Genomic DNA, 11,290 nt, shown 5'->3' on the forward strand with positions numbered 1-11,290 from the left:
TTCTGAGAGAGAGACTAAAGTCCATCGCACAGTACAATTCTTACCCGGCCAAATCCTCATCTCAGGCCACCAAGTCCACTCCAGCTGGCCCAACCAGCAATAAGCATCTCAAGCCACAAAAAGCCACAGTTCTCTCTGCCACTGCACAATCTCCTTGTCCTGGATGCAAAAAAGAAGGCCACAAGTTGTTCAAGTGTCACAAGTTCATTGCCATGCCCCCCATAGAACGTCTGGAACTTGTCAGGAACAACAAACTGTGCCGAAAATGTATCACCGAGACACATTTGACGAAGGATTGTACCTTTTTCACTTGCCGGAAATGCTCCAAACACCACAACACACTTTTGCACGAAGCCTTTCAGTCTGAGTCCTCACAATCCACTCCTGCTCAGCAGCAGACCCAATCGAATGATAGGCCCACAGACACTTCACAGTCTGACTCCACAGCCATCGTCGGCTCTTCCACTGCCTCTCGCCCTGCTGTGAAGGTATTTCTAGAGACGGTTGTGGTACGAGTCTTGGATAAGTTCGGTGTTCCGCAGCTGTGCAGAGCTTTGCTGGATTCCGGAGCTCAAGTCAATCTGATTTCACAGCCCCTATTCCAAAGACTTCGGCTGCCCAAATCTCTGTCCGATGTGTACATTGGGAGGGTGGTTGGAGGTGGAGCCAAGTCCAAATTCCAGGCTGAATGTTGTGTGCAGGCAGTTGACAATCAAGATGTCCATTTTTCGATGACATGCCAAATTGTTCCCGCAGTGTTGGAACAAAAGTTGCCTAATTGGAAGGTACAGGTGGATCAGATCGCCATTCCCTCAGAGATCTCCCTGGCCGACCCAACATGGCATGTGTCTCAGCCCATTGATTTGCTGATAAGCAACGAATTCTATAACGAGATATTCACCAGACAGATAATGAGATTGGGCAAAGGCTTGCCAATTCTCAAAGAGAGCTGCTTTGGATGGGTTGTTTCTGGCGCCCATGCTAGCTCGTCACAGACGCGACAATCAGACCAGGTCGCGTATGTTGGGACGACGCTGGCCTCCATCGACTCATCGGTCCGGAAGTTTTGGGAAATAGAAGAAGTTTCCACTGCCCATCCTAAGACCCTTGATCATGAGATCGTGGAGAACTGCTTCCAAGAGTCCACTGTCCGCGATGACACTGGAGGATATGTTGTGAAGATCCCCTTTCGCCCCAGTTTAGTGCGTCTTCATAACAATTTGCCAAATGCCACCAGACAATTTCTCAGTCTCGAGCGTCGTTTGTCCGCCAACCCAGAGATAAAAAGCCAATATCACGCTGCGATGCAGGAGAATTTCGACTTGCGATTTTTTGAGGAGGTTCCCCCAGATGAGATCACTTCCACTTCTTACTATATGCCTCATCACGCTGTTGCTAAGAAGTCCTCCTCAGGAGTTAAAGTTCGCATCGTCATGAATGCCAGTTCAAAATCCCAAACAGGCCTCAGCCTGAATGATGTTGCCATGGTGGGCCCGACAGTTCAGCCCGACATCGTCGCAATTCTCCTCAGATTCCGAGAACACCCTTTTGCATTCTGTTGTGATATCCAGAAGATGTATCCTCAGGTGCTAATTCATCCCTCCCACAAAGACTACCATCGCATTGTGTGGCGATTCCGAGATTCGGAACCCATTCGTCATTATAGGGCAAGAGGAGTTTGCTTCGGTGTAAGTTCATCGCCTTATCTCGCGACAAGAGTCCTCATCGATCTGGCGGATAGAGAAGAGATAAAATTTCCACTCGCTGCTAAGGCACTGAAGGAGAATTTTTATGTGGACGATTGTCTCGCATCATGCCCATCCATTTCCGATGCACTTGAAACTCAACGGCAGTTGAAAGAATTGTTGAGTTCCGCTGGCATGACGCTCGCCAAATGGTGTGTCAGCAGTCCAGAAATCACAGAGGAAGTAGAGCCCTCACAGGTACGCAGCATCTTTCCTGAGCAATCCAAGGCTCTAGGCATGCTTTGGCACCCTCAGAATGATGTTTTCGTCTTCCAGCTCACTCGAGATTTCATTGACGTCAATTCAAAGCGAGAAGTCCTCGCGGCAATTGCGTCACTTTATGATCCTCTTGGTTTCGTCTCTCCAGTGATCGTTATCGGAAAATTGATCATGCAGGCCCTTTGGAAAGAGGAAAAGTTGGATTGGGATGATCCGCTTCCGGAACATATCAGTTCCCAATGGAAACAATTAGCCGAAGGTCTTCCAACCCTTCAGGAGATCACAGTTCAGCGCCCAATGTCGACTTTGACGTCTCCCAAGTCCACCGAGTTGCATGTCTTCTGCGACAGCAGCTCAGTTGCATACGGTGCCGTGGCTTATGTGGTCACAGAGGATGATATCCATGGTCGCCAGTCTCAGATTCTGATGGCAAAGTCGCGCATTGCTCCCACATCGTCGATCACCATCCCCAAATTGGAATTGTGTGCCGCAGCTCTAGGCTCTCAGTTTGCCCACAAGATCAGAAATGCTCTCTCAGTCACGGAATATTTCTTGTGGACAGACTCGACGATTGTTTTGGGGCAAATCAGATCAAACCGCATTAAATTTGACGTTTTCACCGCGCATAGAATCGCTGAGATTCTCAGACTGACGGACGTTTCGAAATGGCAGCACGTACCGGGAGCCTCAAATCCTGCGGACGTTGTATCGCGTGGTATGTTGCCCACAGAATTGAAAAGTTCATCTATATGGTGGACGGGCCCAGAGTTTTTGTTGGGTAAGGCCGAAAACTGGCCTCGAGACCCGTATAGTGTCACGCTCATTGCTTCGTCGACTGCCATTATCAATCAGGTCCCAGAAAGTCACATCCTTGATACCATCCTTGAAAGATCCAGCAGTTATCTGCGGATACAAAGAATCCTAGCATACGTGCTAAGAGTCCTGACAGGTTCGCCTAGTCGCATTAGAGGTCCCATTACATCCCAAGAACTCCTAAAATCAGAGCACAAACTAGTATCTTTTGCACAAGCTCAACACTTGGCAGAAGTGAGATCAGCCATTGCCGATGGCACCATGTGGACCAGCAGGAGGTTCGCCCATGTGCGCCACTTGACTCCCTTCATTGATGGAGAGGGAATCATCAGAGTGGGTGGCCGACTGGCTCAATCGCCTGCAAACTACGATGCCCGCCATCCAATTCTTCTGCCCAAGTGTCGCCTCGCCACGATCATCGCCACCCACACACACAAGAACAACATGCACGCGGGACCACAACTGCTTCTGGCCACTCTGCGTCAGAAATATTGGCCGCTGGGAGGAAGAAATCTGACCAGAAACGTCGCTCGCTCATGTGTTGTGTGCTGGAAAACCAAGCCGATCCGACAGGAGCAGAGAATGGGAGATCTTCCCACGAGTAGGACAGATCACGTGGCTCCATTCAAAGTGTGTGGCATCGATTTCTGCGGCCCAGTCCTCACGCGTCCTAGCTACAAGAGAGGAGGTACATCATATAAGACGTAAATTTGCGCCTTTGTCTGCTTCACGACGAAAGCCATTCACCTGGAAGTTGTCGGCAGTCTCTCATCCGAGGGCTTCGTCGCTGCGCTGCGGAGATTCGTGGCCAGGAGAGCTGCTCCAAGCGACATCTTCTGCGATAATGCCACCAATTTTCGCGGAGCCAGCGCAGAGTTGGCAAAGTTCCTGCGAGACATCCAGTCATCGCCAGACGTTGTTTTAGAGGCAGCTCCCAAGGGCATCAATTGGCACTTCGCGCCACCAAGATCTCCTCATCATGGCGGACTTTATGAGGCGGCGATCAAGTCCCTCAAACATCACTTAGCCAGAGAAGTTGGACAGACTATTCTCACATTTGAGGAGTTGAACACCATCGTAGCACAGATCGAAGCCATCCTCAATAGCAGACCAATCACGCCACTCTCCGAGGATCCAAATGAGATGTTCGCATTGACTCCTGGTCACTTTTTAGTGGGACGCCCACTGAACGCGCTCCCGGATCAGACGCTCACAGATGTTGCGCCAAATCGCCTCTCCAGATGGCAACTTTGCCAGAAGATTCTGCAGCACTTCGCCCATCGTTGGAGGAAAGAATATCTCCATCTTCTCCAGAAGAGAGTCAAATGGACGCAGGAAGCGGACAATTTGAAGATTGGCGATATCGTTCTCATCGGCGACGATTCAATGGCCACACATCAATGGCCAATGGGCATCATCGAGGAGCTTCATCCGGGCAGAGATGGACGATGCAGAGTCGTCACGATCAGGACAGCAAGGGGTAAATACAAAAGGGCAGTTCAGAGGCTGTCCAAATTGCCCATCGAGGGACTCCCGCCCTCATCATCGGCCCCCCAGGATGTTGACGCATTTCAGTGCAGAAATATCGTCGAATGCGCTTCACGCCATAGAGATAAGACCAAACCAGTTCCTTATCAAGTCCCGCTCGGGCACCAAAATTTAATCTAATTGTCTCTTGTGTGATTTCTACTTTCTTCACTCTTAACCAGACAGTCCAACTGATAACATCGTGATTTATACAATTTATTGAGTTAATTAAATTCCAAGTCAGAAACTTTGCCCTTTGAAGTGTAGAAATTTGCAATACAAGTAGTTTAAGTGAAGTGCAAAAGTCTATTTTTTTCACCTCCGCCGCTCATCATTTTCGTCTCCGCCGTCAGCCAAGCTGTGCCACCAGAGGGGGAGAAAAATTTTTGCCCTCCGAGCCACATAGGCTAATAAGTGACTAATTGCAGGTTGGTGCCCATCCAGAGTGTTCTGGCTGGAAATGCGACAAGTGGAGAGTGTGGCTTCTTGGAGGAAATCAATTGCGCAGTTTTGACTTACTGAGAGGCATAAATGTCACATGCGATCTACTGCCATTAATTATTATTTATTCACCTGTAATTTATGCGTGAGATATTATCCATATGCAATTTCATTATGCAGGCATTTTTCCTCGGGATTTTTCTCGGCCTATGCGTTGCTATAAATAACACCGAGGAGGGGGAGGATCGTGGAGCCGAAAATGCATCTGCAATTCCTCACCGCGCGAGAGATTGAATTACTAATTGGCATGTGAAGTGGGGTGGGTATTAATAAGTGATTAATTGGTTGCGATACAAGTGTGAGATTACGAGGAAAATGAATGTTTAATAAGTGGATACACAGGATCGCGATCTTTATGAATGAAGTGATCGATTTCATATTAATAAATTAAAATAATCCATGGGTGGGTTAATTTTGCGGAGAGCATTTTATCTCTTGGATATTTTCTTCGAGTGTCTCATAAAGAAATATAATTTAATTTGATGCCCCCGACTGCTGTGCAAGAGATGCTGGCAAATTTATAGGGTAATAATTGAAAAGTTCATTTCCTCACCGGCGCGACACTGGCGTACTAATCGTGAGTTGCAGCAACTAATTATCTCGTGAATTGTAATTAATTTCTAATGTACGTCATATCAACTGTGTAGCACTTTTTTCTGTGCCACCATTTAAAGTGCCCGCGTGTGTCTTTTAAATGTCACCATCGGAGCACAGGCTCAAAAAGCCATTTAATTAAATTGTCCATCTAGAGTTGGAAATGACTGTGGCGCAGCGACAGCGCAAGAAGTTCGAGACAATGGATTCTAACGTGTACGAGCAGCTCCTTGATTTGCATATTTGCGATATTGCCCGTGATATCACACGTTAATTCACACACTGGCTATTTTTGAAGTCAAACATGGGGCGCGCGAGAGAGTGAAAGAGAGTCGAGACACAGCAAAGCATAAACGGTAATAGATCATGTAATAAATCACGTTTATATGCAATACAGCAAAATCGACAATGTAATTATTTATTGTTGGTGGGCATTTTACCGAGTTGTTTGTATTTCACAGTATAATTTTATCGCACACTCTCCCGCATTCTCACTTTATTGCACACACGTTATTCAACGCCAGCTCCTAATAGATGCCAGCACAATGTGTGGATGGAATTTTTAAAATCCGCATCTCTCTGTGCGGAAAAAACGTCTCTCTCCGTAGCGAATTTCATTGAGCAAGCCGAATTGAGTGATTTATTGGTGGGATTTAAGCCGCAAAATTGCTGAGAAAATAAATCCAATCACGTTGATTGACACTTGAAGATCTCTTTAGCCACGCGATTTGCGAGGGAAAAGGATTTCAAAGGATGCCGATACGGCAGAGCCAGAAGAGCTCAGCTGAAGACGAGAAACAGACAATAAAAGTCCTTCTGGTTAGGGGTTGAATGTCCCTCTGACGGTGACTCTCTGGCAACTCCATTTGAGCTGTATATGATGGCGTAAAGCGCGAGTGTCTAACAGGAAACATTAGCGGTTGGTCACCTTTTGGCGCTGTGCCATTGAAATGTGTGAAAAAATTCCCATGCGTGACACGAACGTGTGAGAAAGTGAGAGTCGACTGATTGTCAAATTCGCGGTCATTCGCGTGATTCACGTACGCGCGGTGATTTGGGTGAAAGGTAAGCGACCTTCTGGGCACGTGACGTCCGAGTAAATAAATCACCCGCGCTAATTGGCAACGAAGATATTTGATTTTTCTGCGGCTGTGGGTCAAGTCGGGTGGAGAGACTCCTCGAAATTGACTTATTAATATGCATTTCGAGGGAGTGCAAGAGAGTGTATTTTTGCGTGTTCTCGACAATTGTGAGCAATTAAAAATGAAATCTCTATAATTAAAATTGATTCATGTTGCCATAATGTTTAATTATAAATTTTTGGAGTGGAGTTGTATTGAGTGTCACTGTGACAAGTGGAGAATTTATGGGGATAATTTGTACGGCAGGCGATGAAGTGTCAGAATTTCACGATGATGTCAGCCGGGTACCAGGCGTCTCCATCTCGGATGTTGGCAAAATTGCATTTTTCAACGCATTTTGCATTGCTTTGACTGAGGAAAAATACATCGAATTGTGGAAAATGTTATGAATTTGGAATCTTAGACTGGAATTTGTTCCAATTTTCCTGCAAGGAAAGTGTTTGAGCAATCGTGAGTTGCGTGTGAGTCGCATGAGACTATTTTCTCTTTCACTGCGTTTATTGAATTATGACATCATGAAGATTTCTTAGAATTCGCAGAGAGAGTGAGCTTGTGTCAATTTCGATCGCTAATTAGTATGCCTGTGCATTGGGGGTAATTAATAGGCTAATAAATTCAATTAAGATCGCACAGTGGAGAATGTTTGACTTGCTTTGCCACATCTAATGACAAGCAACATCACACAAAATGCATTCGATGGAAGTGATGAATGTCGCTATCATATTCAATCGATCTGCAAAGAGAGAAAGAGAGAAGAGAATAAGAAGGAGCAAAAAAGGCATTGCAGATGAATAATAAATGCGCAAAGAAAATGATATCACACAGCTTTCTCTCATATTGGCAATCGATGCAATTTTTGCCATGTGTACAATTTTTATGGGTTTTATGCGAAATTCAATGCTCTCCACCCAACTTTGCACGCCGATGTGTGTGTATAGGAATTTAATTTCCACCTTCACTTGCAGCTCACGCATCTTGATTTACATCCTTCGGTGATTGACAGTGCGCGATGCTGAGCAAAGAGTTTCAGCCCAGGGAGAAAAAGAGTGAAACAGAAATGGTATAAAAGAGAAAGAGTCAATTTATTCGATGTGATCTCATTACACTCCTATGAATCACGATACTCATGTTAAATTATGCAATTCATGTGCTCTTTTTCCACCGCGCGCGAATCTCTCTCTATCTTGCCGAGAGCTGGGCTAATTGCAACTGGGAATTTCGAGGAAAGCTCTCGAGGCATTTCTTGTGGAGAGATGAACAGAAAAAAATTCATGCAATTATATCTCTTGCAATCTTTTTGCCATCATTCGTCATCTTCCATTCCACTGAAGTTTGATGGGATTCTCAACAAGAGAGCTTTTCATTTGATTTCTCTCTCTCTCTCTCCGTGTCACGTAAAAATTCGCTTCGTCATGGTGTTGTTCTTGTCCGCCTCAGAATTTTGCGGTCCAGTGATTAATGATTCGTGCACTGAGAAGTGACTCGATCAGGCATCGCACTTTTCGCGATCTCTACACTCTTGGCAATTGTGCGAAATTTCACCTCGTCTATCACATTGCCGGCTTCCATTTTCAGTGGCAATCGCATCTCGATCAGTTCATCGATTCATGTTAACATTTCACTTAAGCGCTCATTAATGTTTGGTGCGCGATGTGGACTTATTGATTGGGGATAAATGAATGGATAAATGTCACCTACATGTCAAATAATAAGACTAATTTCCCATCAAAAACATCATTTTAGCAATTTTTCATCCATTCTCGCCATGTGAGGCGTTACTGCAGAATAATGTGAATGGTTATTAACGCTTCACACCTTCTTTTGACATTAATTAAGGTGGATTTTTCAAAAGCCTCGTTTCCTTTCGATTCGCTGGGCCTTTTGATGTGATCAAGCGGCGCGTTTCGCGCGTCAAGTTTTTGAGGAAAATCTGTCCAACATTTTGTGCTCACTGCGCTGGTCAATGGTGAAAAGCTGTTCATTCTCAACTTGCGCCATTGCCTACCTTTTGCAGTATCTCCACCCGGTAAATCCATCATGGGCAAAAAAAAAGTCTGCATAAACTTGAGCATGTTTGATTATGGAAAAGTATTTTGAATACAATTGCTCTGCCATGTCAAGTGGGGAGAGAGACTGAGGAGGCCAAAAAAATGCGCAAAGACTTGTTTCTCTGCGGTAACGCGAAAAAACACTTGAGGAGAGAGAGATGTGAGCAAAAAATGTACATTGAAGACATGTCAATGCTTGAGGACAGACAAAAAGACAAGTGCGTTGATCTCTGAATTTTCTCCGATTTCGCGCGCGCGCGCGGGGGAAACGGCGTTCATGTCGCAAATTATCACAACTGTAAGTCTGTAGGAAGATTTATCATTAAGCATGTATTCGATTTACCTGACTCTGAACAGGTGATCGAGAGAGAATAGGAGAGGGACAGAGAGAGAGAGAGAGAGAGAGAGAGAGGAGAAAAAAGCGCTCAGGTATTATTGTGTATATTCGTTCCCTTGGCGATCGCGAGGAGAATTTTTGCAATGCAGAGTGAGTGTTGGTGAATATCAGCACGAGACGCACACACTCGAGGCCAAGATCGTGCAGCAGTGTTATTTGACATAATTCCACTTGTCTGAAAAGCTCAGCACAGTTCTACGCCAGTCTCTGCAACGCAAACATTTAATTATAATACCGCGTTCGCCTCTCATTCGCCATCCGTGCAAAAATTGACCACTTTTCGTGCGGGAAAAGACACTAATTTGATTGCAAATTGATCAGCAGCGATTGTGTGACAAGTGGCACTTTTCGTGGGGGGTGAGAAACGCACCCACGGAAATCGTGCGTGGAAAAGCCCACCGAAAGACATTTTTCTTGATTTTCCGAGTGGCGACAATTGTGACAGAGTATAGAGAAAAACCTGTGAGACTCTCTCATTGTTCGTGTTTATTTATCTTAATGGCAAAGTTAATTAATTGATGCAGAAAAGTTTAAATGGTGGGCGATGCAATTTCAGTGATTAATAGCCAACGATAAATATTTTAATTTGAGACTGAGAGCGAAAAATAGAGTTTAGAATGGCCAAAGTGGTGCAAATAAAAATGCCACAGTTGTGAAGGCAAGGTGATATTTTTAAAAGAAGAGTGACTGAAGGCTTTTCTCCTGCGCGGTGTTTTTCGTCGAGTGTGTGGAGAAATTTTTGTCATATCTCTTGTGACACCTCAGATTTCATTTAGTGCTGAACAGGGCCCAAAACCAGCAGTGAAACATTCTCACCCAATTTCCTATTTTAGTGACGCGGTTCGGGGAAATAATAATTTTAGCATTTTCACAGAGTCAGAACACGCTTCGCACGGTGATCAATGATGGGAAACATTGTGCCTTTCCTCCCATCATTAGTGTGAGCTTTTCTTTACAGCAGTTTTTAATTGATTTTTTCTCTGCGCCATCGCACGAAAACTCATGTGCGCGAAAAACAGCTGAAAATGCCTGCAAAAAGATAGAAGCAAACGATAATGATCTTGACTTGGGGTTATATTATTCAAATGACATTGCTGGAGAATATTTTCCACTGATGTGTGTGCAGAGAATATCACACAATGAAGGTTGGCGGTTATACACGCGTTTTTTCATCTCAACTATCTCAATTTTGCAATCGTGCATTTCGATGATCGCGATTTTTGCCGTGTGTGTCTCAAGTGTACCGCTAAGAGAGTTTTTTTTTTTTGTTGCCCGATTGCAGAGTGCGAGAGGAGGAATTAACTCATCAGCGAATCGCGAAGTTGAGTTATTTGGCGAGGAACAAATTAGTGGATCAGAAGTGGAGTTGCGAGAGGAACGCGAGGAACGTGGACTGGATCGCTTTATGTCCAAAAGTTGATTTAAAGCAACGATCGAGGCCAAAAACATTAAGCCGCCATCAGAGAGCATAATCACTTCGGATTCAATTGAGATCACATCAAATGACTCTCTCAATTATTTCACAACATGACTTTCTGTTGTGACTTCTGTTTGGCCCGAGAAAATTGCCCGCGTCGATGAGATTGTGGAGTTTGTGAGAAGTTGCGAGGAAATACGCGTGACAGGTGTCAATGAGATTTGCTACATTTGTGCAATTGATCGCTGCGATGATCGCTCGCGAAGTCCATTCACTCTCTCGCGCGCCTAATGCAAATTTTGATGGCTTGAATGACAAGCAAATAGATTTTCATGTTCATAAAATTGCGTTGAATGCTTTTTGTCTTGAGGGCCAATTAAATGAAAACGATGACTTATACAAATCGGCCTACGATAAACCCACGCGCGGCTGTTAAAATCCTCCTCCCTCCCTTCAGGTGTGTGGACTTTTGTGTGTGCATTTGCTGGCAAACGTGTGATTGACAAGAATATGCCCAATATCTGTGCAAATTTGCAGAGGGATACAATTTATCATGACATGGTCTAGAAATTGCACATAAATTCTCACATCTACAAGATCTCTTAGCGCTAATCTCGCGGATTCCCCAGAGATTTTCTCATAATTTACGACCTGCGCGCGTCTCATGCTTGGATTTATGCGCCTGTGCAATCTTTTTGAAGAAAAGGTTCAGCGGGAGCCGAGGAACTTCCTGATAGCTATCGTTTCTCATTAAATGCTCTCTCTCTCTCCCTCTTTCTTGCTATTTGATTTGTTTTCCATTCACTTCAATTGCCGCTTATTGGCGTCTTTTTATTTGAGTTCTCAACTCGACCAGATTAGGTTTTCATCTCTTCAATTAAGATCAA

At 44.8% G+C, this 11,290-nt stretch overlaps 1 protein-coding gene across 7 annotated transcripts in view; it reads left to right on the top strand.

Annotated features, from left to right (window-relative positions):
• Nucleotides 1-11,290, top strand: part of LOC132263184 (cGMP-dependent protein kinase, isozyme 2 forms cD4/T1/T3A/T3B) — a 55,340-nt gene that overhangs the window by 17,624 nt on the left and 26,426 nt on the right. For 2 of the 7 annotated variants that reach the window (XM_059762819.1, XM_059762820.1), the window contains exon 1: nucleotides 9,182-9,649. The exons of 2 other annotated variants lie outside the window; for them this stretch is intronic. The gene's annotated coding sequence lies outside the window, so the exon portion shown is untranslated. Of the gene's footprint in view, nucleotides 1-9,181; nucleotides 9,650-10,052; nucleotides 10,132-11,290 lie in introns of those variants that run through there. 3 more of the 7 variants (XM_059762821.1, XM_059762823.1, XM_059762822.1) reach the window with 3 other exon arrangements.

The sequence above is a fragment of the Phlebotomus argentipes genome, unplaced genomic scaffold, assembly GCF_947086385.1.
Source record: "Phlebotomus argentipes unplaced genomic scaffold, Phlebotomus argentipes genome assembly contig_15, whole genome shotgun sequence".
Classification (NCBI taxonomy): Eukaryota; Metazoa; Arthropoda; class Insecta; order Diptera; family Psychodidae; genus Phlebotomus; species Phlebotomus argentipes.